The 15,174-nt window shown below is 43.1% G+C and overlaps 1 long non-coding RNA gene across 4 annotated transcripts in view; it reads right to left on the bottom strand.

Moving 5' to 3' along the window:
• Positions 1-15,174, bottom strand: part of LOC131277428 (uncharacterized) — a 345,246-nt gene that overhangs the window by 65,593 nt on the left and 264,479 nt on the right. For 2 of the 4 annotated variants that reach the window (XR_011648155.1, XR_011648156.1), the window contains one exon: positions 5,062-5,133. This is a non-coding gene — a long non-coding RNA (uncharacterized lncRNA). Of the gene's footprint in view, positions 1-5,061; positions 5,134-5,686; positions 5,940-15,174 lie in introns of those variants that run through there. The other 2 variants (XR_009184594.2, XR_011648157.1) reach the window with 2 other exon arrangements.

Raw genomic sequence — 15,174 nt, forward strand, 5'->3', positions numbered from 1 at the left:
ATCAAAAGCAAAGTTTCATGATATTTTCCATTTTTTAATACCCCAATTTATTTTTTACTTCTTTAGTTTTTCTAAATTATTATATATTCTATTCCTAATCTTTAAACCTATTGTTATGATTTCATTTTCCTACTAATTGAATATGGCAATATATTAGGCTCATTTTTTAAGAAGTTTTGAATCACAGAGGGGTTCAACTATGGCAGGGGAGGAGCACGGTTGCGTGTCATTGATGGGGGACACATGGTTGGGAGGGAGTTCTCCAGGGCATGTATATAGGATATACAAATATGCTCAGATATTCACTGGGTATTGTAATAGTAAATAAAGTCACACATGACAACTGAGGGAGTGCTGAGATCCTAGTCGGGGGAGCTCTGTTGCATTCCCCAATGGAACAGCAACAATCCAGCAAGCGCAAGGGCAAAGACCTGTGAAGAAGGATGGTCCAGTGATGGGCCCTTGATCTTGATGACTATGCTTATGAGCCTGTATGCTTCAAATTTCCACTAGAGCTACAGCTGCAGGGTGCCTAAGAGTTACCTCCTGAGAATCTCCACGTTGCTCAAATGTGGCCACTCTTTAAGCCAAACTCAACATGTAAACGCACTACCTTCCCTAGCATGGGACATGACTCCCAGGGATGAGCCTCCCTGGCACAGAGGGATTACTGCCAATCACCAGCTGGTGATACCACTAGAAAAAGACCTGGAATAAAAGGGGAAATGGTAAAAACAAATGAGTTTACATGACTAAGAGACTTGAAAATGAGTTGGGAGGTCATGAGAGGGGTCATGCTTCACACGTCTCAGCAGAATCCCAGTGACAGCCAAAGTAGATACAACCCCATGTACTGGTACTTCTGAGGGCTATGGAGACACACAGGTTCTATGATCATGGTAGATGGCTCTGGAGTTCAGTGCCTTAACAGTGGGCCCTACTTAAGAATTTGTGCTCCTGAGTGTGATGAAGTTGGACTCAGGTGTGACCTTTCTACACAAACCTCTTCTATCTGAACTTGTGACTGGCACTGGGGTCAGTGTATGCTCAAGAGACTTGAATCTCTGAACTGCCCATGTGCCAGTTGGGCCCTGAAACTCAGCAGAGATGCAACACATACTCTCCTGTTCATGGGACTTACCCAGGTCACCTAATTGGACAGTGAGGATGGTCAACCACCACACCAGGGAACTGAAAATGGTCTACAACTGCAAGCAGGAGAATCACATCCATCAGTCATGTGATCTCTAAGCCCTCTCTCAAATTAGAGGTGGAGTGGACATTGCCATCCCAGCATCCACGGGATGGAGGAATAAAACATGGATTAGAGTGGAATTACTGGTATTCTACTATAGAACTACTGTGACTCTAGCAATGGAAGAAATTGTATCATTGATGTGGAGACAGTGGCCACAGGAGTTGCTGAGGGTATGGAAAGGGAAGAAGAGGTGTGATATGGAGGCATTTTCAGGACTTGGAGTTGTCCTGAATTCTGTTGCAGGGACAGATGCAGGACATTATATATCCTGCCATAACCCACTGAATGGACTGGGGGAGAGTTTAAACTACAATGCAAACTATATGCAGTGTAGCAGTGCTCCAAAATGTATTCACCAAATGCAGTAAATGTGCCACAATGATGAAAGAAGTTGTTGATGTGGGAGCAGTGGGGGTGGGGTGGGGTATATGGGAACCTCATATTTTTTAATGTAACATATTGTGTGATCTATGTACCATTTCAAAAAAGATAATAAAAAATTTTGCTAAAATAAAATCAGAGAGACAAATGAAATAGCAATGTACTACTGGGGAAGCTTAGATTGAGATGTAAATACTAAGGGGTGCAGTATTTTTTTTTTTTGTCTAGGTTTTTTGCTTATTATTACTATTAATGTTTGTATAATGAAAATAAAATTATTGAATTGATGAATGAACAACTGTGTAATTCTTCCAAATAACGTTGATTATACACATTGCATAGATTATATGCTTTAGTAATATGTATCAATAAAAGTGATAGGTTCACTTTTATTGGGGAGGTTGTTTTCATTTTATTTTGGACCTAGAAAATCATCCAAAAACACTGCACCTCATCTAGAGAGTTTGGGACTGGCATCAAGATTCCTGGGCTGATACAAATAAGGAAAGTAAGCTCACTTCTCTGTAACAAAGGAAAATGACAATTCTTATTCCTCAGCAATTCTTGTCATCCTACTTTAAAAAAAAAGCATGACGCCATGAATACAGCTCTTTGTTTTGTCAGGAATATAGATGGATGGGGACCATTGGGTGGGAGGAACAAGCTAAACTTAGTTAATAATTTTTAAAAAGACTATAAATCTCACAACTTTCCTCTGATGTAGGTATTTTCAAAAAACATTTTCACTTTTACAAGTGAGGAATAGGTACCATGATTTTAAGCAATTTGTATAAAGTTACTAAACAAGTAAATTCTAAATCCTAGATACAGATAAATTGGGCTCTACTCTAAAGAATGGCAAATATCAAGTCACAAGAATTCTAATTTCATCCAAGTTGGGTTGATTCCAAATGACATACTGTGTAGTGTCTCCACTACACTGACTAGTTAAAAATGCAATTCTTTTAAAGCATTTCATCACATATGCATCATAAGAGTCCCAGAAGGAGAAGCAAGAAAGGGGCAGACAAATTATTTGAAGAAATAATGGCCCAAACTTTTCAAGTCTGATGAAAGACATGAATCCACATTCCCAAGATGCTCAACAAACTCCAAGCAGGACACATTACAAGAGATCCACACCTAAACAGACTGCAGACAAATGATCAAAACCAAAATGAAAACGACTTTTGAAAGGAACACTAGAGAAGCTACTCATCATAGGCAAGAGATCCTAAATAAGATTAACTGCTGATTTCTCATCAGAATCCAAGGAAGCCAGAGGAGAGTGGAATTATATATAAAATCCTGAAAGAAAAATGAATCAAACCAAGAACTCTCTATCTAGGAAAACTGTCCTTCAAGAATGAAGCAGATTCTGCAAAGTGGTGGAGAACAAAATGAATATTCAAAAATCGGCATTGTTTCTACACATGGATTTGAGTAATCCAAAAAGGGAATCGAGAAAAAAAATCCATTTACAGTAGCAACCAAAGCATAAAATAAATACGAATAAATTTATCAAAGTATATAAAGGACTTATATGCAGAAAACGTTAAGTCATTACTAAAAGAAATTAAAGAAGACCTAAATAAGTGGAAAGATATTTTGTGCTGAAGGACTGGAAACCTTACTATCATTAAGATGTTATTATTATGCAAAGCTATCTGCAGATCTAAAGGACTTTCAATAAAAATTTCAACAGCCTTCTTTACAGAAATGGAAAAGCTAATCATCAGGCTCATATGGAAGAGCAAGGGACACTGAATAATCAAAAACATCTTTGAAAAGAACAAAGTTGGAGGACTCACACTTGCAAATTTCAAACCTTAAAGCTGCAGTAATAAAAAATATATAATACTGGATTAGGACAGACATACACATAAGACCAATGGAACAGAGTTCTAAGGGTAGAAATACACCCACTCATCAATGTCCAATTAATTTTTTAAAAAATATTTATGTATTTATTTATTTATTCCCCTCTTGCTTTTTTTTTTTTTTTTCCTGTCTGTTCTCTGTGTCCATTCGCTGTGCATTTTTTCTGTGTCTGCTTATCTCCCTTTGTTGCATCATCTTGCTATGTCAGCTCTCCTGGCCAGCTTGCCTTCAAAAGGAGGCCCTGTAACACCAACCCAGGGCCTCCCACATGGCAGATGGGAGCACAGCTGCTTCCCTCCAGTTAATTTTTGACTAGGGTGCCAAGTCCACGCAAAGGGGAAAGAACACTCTCTTCAACAAATGGTATAGGGAAAACTGGATATCCATATGGCAAAGAATAAATGTGATCAGACAAAACACAATATCTACTGAAAACAGATAACAACCTTGATGTAATAACTAAACCCATAAAACTCTTAGAAGAAAACATAGGGAAATATCTTCAGGACACTGTATTAGGCAAAGGATTCTTATTTTTTATTAGAGAAAACATATGTTTAAAGCAAATCATACATAAAATACAGAGTTCTCTTATACCATCCTATTATTAACACCTTGCATTAGTGTGCTACAGTTCTTACAAGAGAAGAAAGAACATTTTTATACTTGCACTCTTCACTATCATCCTTTGTTTACATTAGGGTTTACTCTGTATTGTACAATTCTATGGTTCCTTTAGAATTTTTATTCTAGTAATATATATACAACTTATTAACTAAACCCTATTAAAACAGCTAAAATATAAAAGTGACAATAGCAAATGCTGGTGTGAATGCAGAGAAACTGAATCTCTTATACATTGCTCGAGGGAATGTAAAATGGTACAGTCACTCTAAAAACTAGTTTGAGCAATTTCTTATAAAACTAAATATATACTTACCATAAAACCCAGCAAGTACACTCGTGCACATCAATCAGTTAGAAGTGAAAACTTATGCCCAAACTAAAGCATCAGTTTGTTCTTTGAAAAGATTTATCAAACTGATAAACATCTAGCTAGGCTAACCAAACATAAAACACAAAAGATACAAATGAGCACTACCAGGAATGGAAGAGGGGTCATCACTCCTGGTTCCACAGACATTAAGAGATAATAAAAAATAAAAACAAAATAAAATAAAAAAAGTAAAAATAAGAGGATACTCAAAGCAGACTAGGAACAACCCTATTGCCAATAATTAGATAACTGAGATGTAATGGGCCCAACTCCTTGAGAGATGCAAACTCTCAAAACACACAAAAACATAGATAATCAGAATAGCCTTATAACCATTAAACTTTTGAACCGATAATTAGTAACATTCCACATTTGGATGTGTCACTGGCATACTCTACCAAACACTGAAGGAGAAATGAAACAAACTCTCCACAATCTCTTTCAGAAAACAAAGCAGAGGGAATATTTCTTGACAAACTCTAAGGCCAACATTATCCTAATACAAAATCAAATAAAGATAGTAAAAGAATGGAAAATTACATACCAATATGTCTCGTGAACATAAAACCAAAACTTTGTCCCATTGACTGGTAAAGTCCAGCTGACTAGGGGCCTCCTGAAAGGAAAATTCATATAACACACTATAGTTCATAAGCCTGTCTTGATCCATCCACATAATCATTATAATTAAAGTGCATTTTGTTGGAAAGTCACACTTGCTCATATGAATAAAAGCCAAACCATATTTGAAAAAGGTACACAATTCGAGGTGTGCCTCCCTCTCATCCAGCCCGTTCCCTCAGTTCTACCCCTCCCAGGCACCCACTTGCCAATTGCTTGAATATCACTGCATGAAGAGGCCCAGGTACAAGCATGAATGTCTACGTCTGATTGTACATCCTATTTTTGTGTGCCTTTTAAAATTTTTGACTTCAATTGTTATTCAGTCAAACTTTTTAAGAGAAATTTCCACAACAGACCTAAGAGCATGACCATATAACATAAAGTCACATCAGGAAACTCAGTGAAAGGGGGTGACATTAAAAGGTAGGACGACAGATATAACCCAGGACTGCTGCAGACAAATGGGAACATGCAGTCACCCTGGAACTAACCACTCTTTGTCACAGCTTTACTGCCATCCAGCCCAGGGAAGCCCGTTAACTTACAAATCTGTGATCTGAAGTTCCCCTGGGTCCACCGCACACAAATCCACCACCTCCTACTCCAGCCAAGAGCGTGGGGAGGTTCAGTGGATTAAAGAGTCAGAAACTCAGCAGAGGGGTCAGTCCCCCGTCAGTGCACAGGACTAACACCCTCCACAAACACCCCCAGGCCACAGAGCTCCAGGCGGCCGAGCACCTGTAAGAGCGACAACGACCGCCAACAGCTTCCAACGGCCTAAGTCTGCAGCCTGCCCCTAAGCATCATGGGAACCGAGGCAGCTTCTGGCCACACCCCATGTAGGCTCCGCCCCCAACCTGCTGCAGGGGGCCAGTGCCTCTGACAGTGGGGGGCCCCGCCCACTTCCTGGAGGGGAAACCGTTTTCCTCCTGGAAGGGCGGTTCCCTAGCCCCCTCTCTGGTAGCTCGCGGTAAGGCAGGTTGGCTATTTAGGAAGGCTGTGCCCAAGGGTGGCACCGCCCCCCCCCCACCCCCCCGACATCTGAGTAGCAGGAGGCCACACCCAAAGAGGTGCCCCCCAGCCACCCCACTACTCCTCAGAGGCTGAGGCCAGGTTCTCAAAGCTCTGTGCACTGAGCCACTAGGCCCTGGAGAATCCGAATAGTAGGGTTTCAATGATAAAATAGGAGGCCTAAATTAAAAGATGAATTTTCCTGACTTTGAAACTTTTACTAGCAGAGACAGAATTTTACCCTACACAGGAAAACTTACAGCACTCTGCTCTAAAGCTCTATGCAAGTGAGAACCAAGGCCATGTCTCTCAGTAAAATCGGAAAGACAATCCAACGAAGAGGCACGGTGCAGTCCTCAGTGATCCAGAAATCACTGCCAATCATCAGTGGAGGAGGAGGGGCCTGGGAGGCATTTCCACCCTGAGCTGTCAGTACCCGGACTGGCTGCTATAGATGGTGACTCCTGGGCAGATGGTTTGGTTCCTGCCACCCACTTTGCAAAGTCTCGCTCTAATAAGGAGCTGAAATTTGGGAGCGTATTACATAAAACTGGGAAAATAATTCATTACTCTAGGGTTATGTGCAGCTATTTACAGCAACTAGTTGAACCCTTTAGAGTCCTCCAATTAATAAAAACGAAAGCACCAGAGTTTGCCTCATCTGCACATTTCTCCAGGCCTGCTATACTTAAATCATCAGAAAAATTATAAAACCAATACAAAATCTTACATATTTTTACAGAGCAGAGTGTACCTATAGGAGAGAGTCAGAGGGAGGTCTGCCACAGAGCTGAGGGAGGTGTGGAGATGGGGGAGAGGGAGACTGGAAGATGCCACCCTTGATGTGAAGAGTTACACAATCAGAGCCACCAGGAGCTGGGACAGGCAGGAACAGATTCTCTTCTACAGCCTCAGGGGAACAGAGCCTGCCAACACCTTGAATATGGCCCAGTGACAGTGACTCCAGACCCCCGGCCCCCAGAACTGTGCACAAATATGTTTCTGCAGTTTTAAACCACAGAGTTAGTGCTCACTGGTTGCAGCAGCCGCAGGAAGCTGCATCAAGGGCCTTCTGTTTCTGGATCTGCCCCTTCCTACCCTGTGGCCCTGTCTGATCCCTGGTCACAAGTTCTCCTCCCTGTTTAAACAGGGATTCTCACCACTCCTTGTCCACAGCAGAGGTGCTGGTGGGAACTACCTTGTAGCTTTGTGATGGTTTCAGGAGGGAAGACATGTAAAGCACAGATAAGTCACGGGCACGTAATAAGTGCTCAAGAAATGGGAGCTATCACCACCACCACCGATATCATCATCATCACCACAGGTGAGAGAAGCAAAGAGGCCATATATTCTGTTTTTATTCATCCACTTTAGATTCAGCATTTAAAGGTCAGATAAAAAACATAAACAGTTTCAGTACTGATGTCAGATGTGATATTTATTTCTATGATTTTATCTTATACAAACAAAAATAAATCCTCGTCATTGAAAAATGTAACAAAATCTCAAGTATATATTTTACTGCTATAATAATTAGAAAGGACTGAGTGAGGAGCACAGAAGAGACTTACTGAGTACCTATGAATTCCAAGAACTCTTCAGGTCCACTCACATTCCAATCACCACCACACCCCTATAATACAGGGATTATTTGTGCAACTTGGGAGACAGAGACTCAGAGATGGGAAGTAACTTTCCCAGGGGCACACAGACAGTGAGAGGAGCAGAACTGAGACGTTCATGTTCTAGGTGGAAAAAAGAAGTAATCCTAAGTGTGGAGAGTGTTGGGGTGGTGAAGGGAACAGTGGGTGAGAATAACAGAAAGAGCTAAGATGGAAGGGAAGTCTACTAGTGAACCGGCCATTATAACACATGGTGACGCATATGGGAAAGCTCAGAAATCTGTGTGAACCCACAGGAGGCAGCTGATCCTGCCTGGAAAAGTCAGAGGCATCTTCCTGGAGGGGGTGTGCCATGTCATGGTAGTTGACCCTCCCACATCCACCTCACCAGAGATGACTGGATTTGTCAAAGCTAAGGATGGTGATATAATCCTCCTACTTCCAGCTGTTGGCTCAGGAAGGGGCACGTGACTCAATCCCACCCAGGAAGACATGAGGAAAGTCTGTTGGGAAGCTACAGGGAAAGGTTTCCTTGAGTCTGAAAATGAGATGCAAGGAAAAAAACTCTATTTCTCTGGATGTGGCTGGGTTTGGATATGATGGCAAGTCTATTGCAGCCACCTTACAGCCCATCTGGGATGAAGCTCGCAAAGCAAAGAAGGGGAAGGAATCTGGGTCCCTGAGTACACCATTGGACTGCTGCCTCAACAGAGCCAGGATTCTCCTCCCCCAAGCCCTACCTCTGGATTTCCACTTACAATATATTGAATTTTCTTATGGGTTGTACTAATTTGAATCAGGGGTTTCTCTTATCTGTTGCTACAAGCTGATACAGGTGAAACCTGAGCTGGGTCTTGAAGGATAAGAACGAGCTTTCCAGGTAAAGAGAGGAAAAGCCAACCCAGGGGGAGGGTTGGACACATTCTGGACAAAGGCATGGGTGTGTTTGGAGAAGTGTCACCAAGGGAACACTGGTCCAGACCTCCAGGCAGGAAGTCCAGGAGAGTGCCTGTGATGCCAGGCTGGGGAATCTGGCCTTACTCTGAGCATGCTTCCCTGCACATCAGGTGAGATTCTCCAGGAGGCAGTACAAGGCAAACTCTGGAATCAGACAGGCCTGAGTTCCAACCTTGTTCTCCCCACACAAAAGCAATCTGCATTAGACAATATAAACCTTCCGGGGCTTCAGTGTCCTTCTCTGTAAAATGGGGGTGATAATACCTACCACAGAGGGACACTGTGGGAATTAAATAAGGTAAAGCATATAAAATCCTTTTCCTAGTCCCTGGAACACAGTGAATGGTAGCTCTTACTGCTACTATGATTTTATTATTTTCATATCATTATCATCAGGCACACACTGTATCATTTAGCTAGTGCTGCCTAACAAACCATCCACAACTCATAGCTTAAACCATAAACAATTACTGTGCTCACTGTCTACGGGTCACACAGCTGGTTGGTTCTTACGGCCTTGGCTGGGCTCACTTATGCATCTGACTGCAGCTAGCAGCCAGGTAGGTGGCTCTGCTGGTATCAGCTGGGCTTTCTCATGTATTTGGGGGTCGACTGGGTTTAGGCTGGTCTAGGCTGGTCTTGGCTGAGACTACTAGGTGTCTTCCACAGGGTCTCTCATTCTGTAGCAGGCTAGCCTGGGGTCTTCCTCATGGCGGCTGGGCAAGATTCAAAAGAGAAAGCAAAGTACCCTAGTCCCCTTGATCCCTCAGCTAGGAACTGTCTCAGCCCCACTCTATAGCCCCAAACAAGAGACAAGGCCAGTACAGATTCAAGGGATTTCGAATCCCTTAAATGGGAGAAGCAACAAAGTGACGTTGAAAAGAGAGTGGATACAGGGAAGAGTAGAGGGTTGCAGCCATTTGTGCTTCTGCCTGCTATATACCATACACATATGAAGCCAGAAGACCCTAGTGCCCCATTCAGGGCTTGCCCAGGAAAGGGTCCCAGACAGCCAGCATCCAGAAAAAGCTCTGGCCTCTTCCTCTGCTGTATTTACACATTTTGATTGGTTCCCCTACTTATCATCCACCCCAGCAGGAAGAGTCTTTCTTGTTCCCAACCCTGGAGAATGATTAAAAGTCTTCATTGTTGTCCAGAACTTAAAATGAGAATCCAGGAGGCAGACCTGACTTGCCCTAATTTTTCCATAATTAACTAGTCAAAACACCTGATGTGGTTGGTGCTCTCGGTGGTGGGGGGCAGGGGGGGTGTAGGTTTGGCTTTCTCCCAAGCTACCCAGTGAGTCCCTGCCTCCTCATCTCCTGGGGGAAAGTGTGCTACTGTTTCTTGAAGACCTACTATGTACCCAATTCTTCGGTGGGTGTTTGATGTGTGTGAAACTATTGCTCTTCTCAACAGTCTTGCAAGGTAGATATTATGATTCCCATTTTACAAATGAGCAAAGTGAGGCTCAGAAAGGTAGTTACTTGCACAAGGATACAGAGCTGGAAAGTTCCAAAGCCCAGGTTAATGGTTACTTGGTTAACTAAGGTCCATCCTTGCACAGGTTCCAAAGAAACTGAGGATTATAACCAATGTGGGTTCTTTTCTCTGGGCAAGGTAGGCCTCCTCAGGGCATGTGATTGGATGCTGGTTTTCTTCTCCCACTGCTGTCAAAATGCCTGGAATCCCTTAATTATTCATTCCTTTCTTTGGGTCTTTCTTTTTCTACCACCACCATGCAAATTCAGCATCAGACAAGGAGACCCCGTTCAAATACCATGGATCTACAAAGTGAAAAGTGCAGATTCTTTTAAAACCAACTCTTTAGGAACAAGGCCTAGGAATCTGCATTTTAATATTCTCCTCCTTAGGTGATTCTGATTCACAAGCCACTGACTTCGTCATTAATGGAAATACTCACATTGTCGGTTGTTGTTAAGTGATAAAAGCATCACCCCATGTTTGACAAAGAGAAGAGATCTCGAATAGGCACAGAAAAAAATCTGGATAAATATGTTAACAGTGGAAAGTTCCCACTCAGAGGGGAGCTGCAGAGGCTGGTCATGACTAGCGGTATTGCTTTATAGTGTGTAAAGAGCGTGTGTTCCCATGTAACCAGAACAAGCAATGAGCATCTTTTAATGCAAATATTCTTGGAGCGGGGTGGGCATAAACAGCTGGAGGGCAACATTGAAATGGGAGTTTTGGCTGTGGCAGCTAGCTAAGAGCAAAGCCTTGGGGGAAAAGCCACTTTAGACACTTGAGGGAGAATGGGGGGAGTAAGGAAAATCCCAGCACAGGAGGCAACAAAATCCAGGTTTTTCTGCTTACAAAGCCCATAACCTTAACCTCTACATGGACGGTTGCGGCAGATTGGAATCATGGCCCCAGTTCTTCACCTCTCCCCGTGTCCATGTCCTTGGCATGTGACTACAGTGCTCTCTCTCGCTCTCTCTTTCTCTCTCTCACTCTTGCTCTCTCTCTGACTTGCTTTATGTTACTGAGGTTGTTTGTTATGTGGCATGATTTTGGTCATAAGTAACTGATACAAGTGTGGACCAGTTCATGCAAGTGTCTTCCAGGAAACTAGCTAGGAGTGGAGTCCCCTGACTCGGATTCATCTCTGGGGGGAGTCTGGCTCCGACAAGAGGGATATTCCTAGCAGGATTTTCCAGTGGAACTGGCTCATAGCCCCCACCTTAGTTATTTTTCTGATGTATCAGATACCTTCTGTGTTTATGATCTCCCAAGTGTGAGTACTATTTTTTCTGTCACAGAGGAAATGACGGAGCCCTGTCAATCCCACCACTCATCAGTCAGGCACATATTAGAACTGACCTTGGTGACAAGGTCTCCTGCCCTGCCCCCTCACGTGGACACTGACAGCAACATTCTTTCTCCCTTCTCCTGGGAGTTCACAGGTACAAATTCAAACTACTCCCTCTCGGGCCCTACAACTTGAACTAAAGTCATCTGCAAACACACTTCCAAATAACTCCAGAACCACGTACTCACCCTTAAGACTTGGCGATAATAGAAATGATTTATTGAACTGTATCCTGGGAATTCTGCTAAATGTTTTACATACATTAGGTAATCCTCACAAGAAAATGAAAAAGGACAAAATATAGTTATTTAAAAAAACTTTAATGGAGGTAAAAGAGAAACATTGATGCCATATTAGGATAATATCCATACTATATTAAAGAGCTCTCAAAATTGACAAGAAAAATGACAAATGATCCAAGAGAAAAAGGAGAAAAGGGAAGGAAATCACAGAAGAAATCCAAATGGCCAACAAGTAAATATAGTAAAAGATGATCAAATTCTCTATAAGTTAGGGAAATGCAAATTAAAGTAACAATGAAACCCCATATTATACTCACTGAACTGGTAAAAATTAAAGCGCTGTAACACCTCCTACTGGCAGGGATGAGGGGAAAGGGGACTTTCATGAATGGCTGGAAGATGATGAAACTGTGGCCTAAGGAAGTCATCTGCCTTGCCCAAGTTAACACAGCTGGTAAATGGTAGCCTCATCATTCAAACCTAGAGGATCCAGCTCAAAGCTCGTGCTATTAACCACTGAATAACTGGAAGGAACTTAGCCATCTAGGACAGAAAACTCTCTTCAAAGAATATCTAACAGAAAATTCCAATCTATAAAAGAAATAACAAAAGAGTTGCTGTACTTGAAGTTGGGGGTGGGGGTCAGTCTAGTCCCTGCTTCTATGTCTCCTCATTACAGAATTTGTTCCATCACATCTCAAGCTCCAGTGAGTTCAGTTCGAAAGCCATCAGTCATGCCCAGCCAACTGATGGGCCCCAGAGAGGACTTAAAATTGCTTAAGTCACACAGCACATCATGGCAGAGCTGGGACTAGGACCTGGGTCTTCTTGCCGTCAGATCAGCTATTTATACTACATAACTTTCTAACCAGCATAATTATCATCATGGTAGTCTTCACCTAGACAGCACCTTCTCCATGTCCAGCAATTTGCAGGCATCATACTGTTGGCTTCTCACAACAACTACACATGAGGTAACTGAGACAGAGAGGTGACCAGACATATCCAAAGTCACACAGCTAGGAAGGAGCAGGGAGAAACTGAGTCTGCCTGACTTGAAAATGAGAGTTATTTCACTGTACCAAGTTGCCCCAGGTAAAGCAGCTGTTAGCAATGACTTCGTTGTTCTGGCAAGTAGCAAGGTGGCTGTTAAATTTGCAGGTGTCACAGCTACACACAACTACAAGCAGTGAAGAGGAGTGCTAACAGATTTCCCTCCATATCCTATTGGGCAAAACCAGGTCATATGCACACCCCTAAGCCAATCATTGCAAGGGGAATAGGATTTCTGTGATTAGCTTAAACTAATAATCTGCAGTGCAATGGCTCATGGGAAGCCCAGTGTGACCTTGAAAGAATACATTTAGTGAGAATCTGCTCTGTTACGTGGCCAAACAGTGGTTCATCTCTGTCTTTTTCAATTTTGAGTCCCCAGCTGCTAAGGCACTGCAGAGACTCAACACCTGGTGAGTCAGCATGTGAGTGAGTGAATGAGTGAATATCTGGAAGGGTTTCTTTCCTTCCCTCACGTTCTCCACTGCCCAATTCAATAACCTCACAATGACCTCAATGCCCAAGAAAAGTCAAAAAAGATCATGTATTTGGAACAAATGAAGAAGTAATTTGAACTCCCCAGAATATTCTGCTGAAGAAATGAGTGGATCTGGGCCAGGATTAAGTTCCCTATGTCCAAAAAATACTAATCAACTGCCTCCACCAGCTCCCCTGGGATAGGGGGGCACTGCATGACCACTGGGCAATTTTGTTGTCATGTTCTTGTGGGCTGCTGTTGTTTTCAATGACAGTTCCTGGTTCTGAGATGATTTTGGAAGCCTTGTTTATCAACATGGTTAACAATTACCATTGGTGTCCCAAATATGGTTTTGGCAGAGGAACACTCAGAAATTTTTACCAGAGTAAATGGGAACAGGCAGTGTTGGCCACTGCTAATTAGATTATGAGTGGTAGCTATCCAACATGGGGGGCCATTTGGCTATTTTCTCTCACATTGGAGCCTCAGTGGGCCTGAGGGGGGACTGCCTTCCCATTCCAGCAATAAATTAGGCCCTCTCTGGGAATTCCTGCTGGAGGATAGGGAGCTGAACCCTAAGGGAATAAAGAAACACAGAATCTTACTGGAACTCCCCCTCACTCACCAAGACCCTCTGTGAATGGAGACAAACCATGGAAATGGGCTTATCTCAGTATCAGCCACTGAAACCTTCAGGTGACTTGCTAAACTATGTGAACCATGGAAGACAATGTTGGTTGGATGCTAGGATTGTATGGCCCACATTTATGCTATGAGTTTTGGCAACTGAGGCATTGGTGTGATTTGTTTACCGTTCTTCCTTCCCTCTCCACCCTTACTATGGCTCAGGGTGGCTGCACTTTCTGCCCCACTGATATCGGACTGGACCCCATGTGACTTGCTTTGGCCAGGAGATGTGTTGAAGGAAGTAACTGTGACCAGTTCTGAGCCAAAGCCTTAAACAAAGCAATGTTCCATGTTCCCACTTACCCCTCTTGATGCTTATGTTCCCAGCCATTAGAATGGCATGTTCTCGGGGGCCACAGGTCCCAGAATGAAAAGCAAGGGGAGCCAACTAAACCTGACCTGCAGAGCCACCCATGGCTGACCCACAGACATGTGACACAGAAAAATAAATGTTTGATCGTGTAAACTACTGTCATTTTTGGCATTATTGCAGCAAAAACCAACTCAAACACAAATCTTGTCATTAACAACAAAAAAAAACAATAGTCAATGGGCACTAATTATGTGGAAGGCTGCACTCGCCATGAGACAGGAATCATCCTTCCCATTTTACAGACGAGAACATTGAGACTCTCAGGAATCAGGAGACTTGCCCCAGGTCACATAACCAGAAAGCTGCAGAGTTCAGATTTGAATGGCTCCAGAGGCTGGGCCTTTCCCTCTTCTCTGCTTTACTGAAGTTAAGTGATCAAAAATCCAAGTGTGATTCCTGCTCTGCCATCTGAGCACCAGAGGGGGAACTGCAGCCTACTCCGGAATGCTTCTCTCCAGAGAGCCAGTGGAGCCAACCTCAGACTTGAAGCTCTTCAGAAGGCCTGGAAGCGGTTCCCACAGATGCGTCATTGTCGTCCTGGACAAGTCTGCACGCTGCTGTTATGTGAGCATCCTTCAGGGGGCAGCCAAGAGCAAGCTCACTCCCTACTGCTGGTGGTGGCACTGTGTTCCTGCAAGCATTTACTGAGCACCTGTTTACTACCAGTCAGAAATGGGATGGCAGGAGAAAACAGAGGATCTGTCTGCCTAAGGGAACAAAATACACTGTCAAAGCCCTCAGCCTCACATCCCAGGCTCTTCTCATTCTGGCTTCGAACGA

The sequence above is a fragment of the Dasypus novemcinctus genome (assembly GCF_030445035.2).
Source record: "Dasypus novemcinctus isolate mDasNov1 chromosome 19 unlocalized genomic scaffold, mDasNov1.1.hap2 SUPER_19_unloc_1, whole genome shotgun sequence".
NCBI classification, from domain to species: Eukaryota; Metazoa; Chordata; class Mammalia; order Cingulata; family Dasypodidae; genus Dasypus; species Dasypus novemcinctus.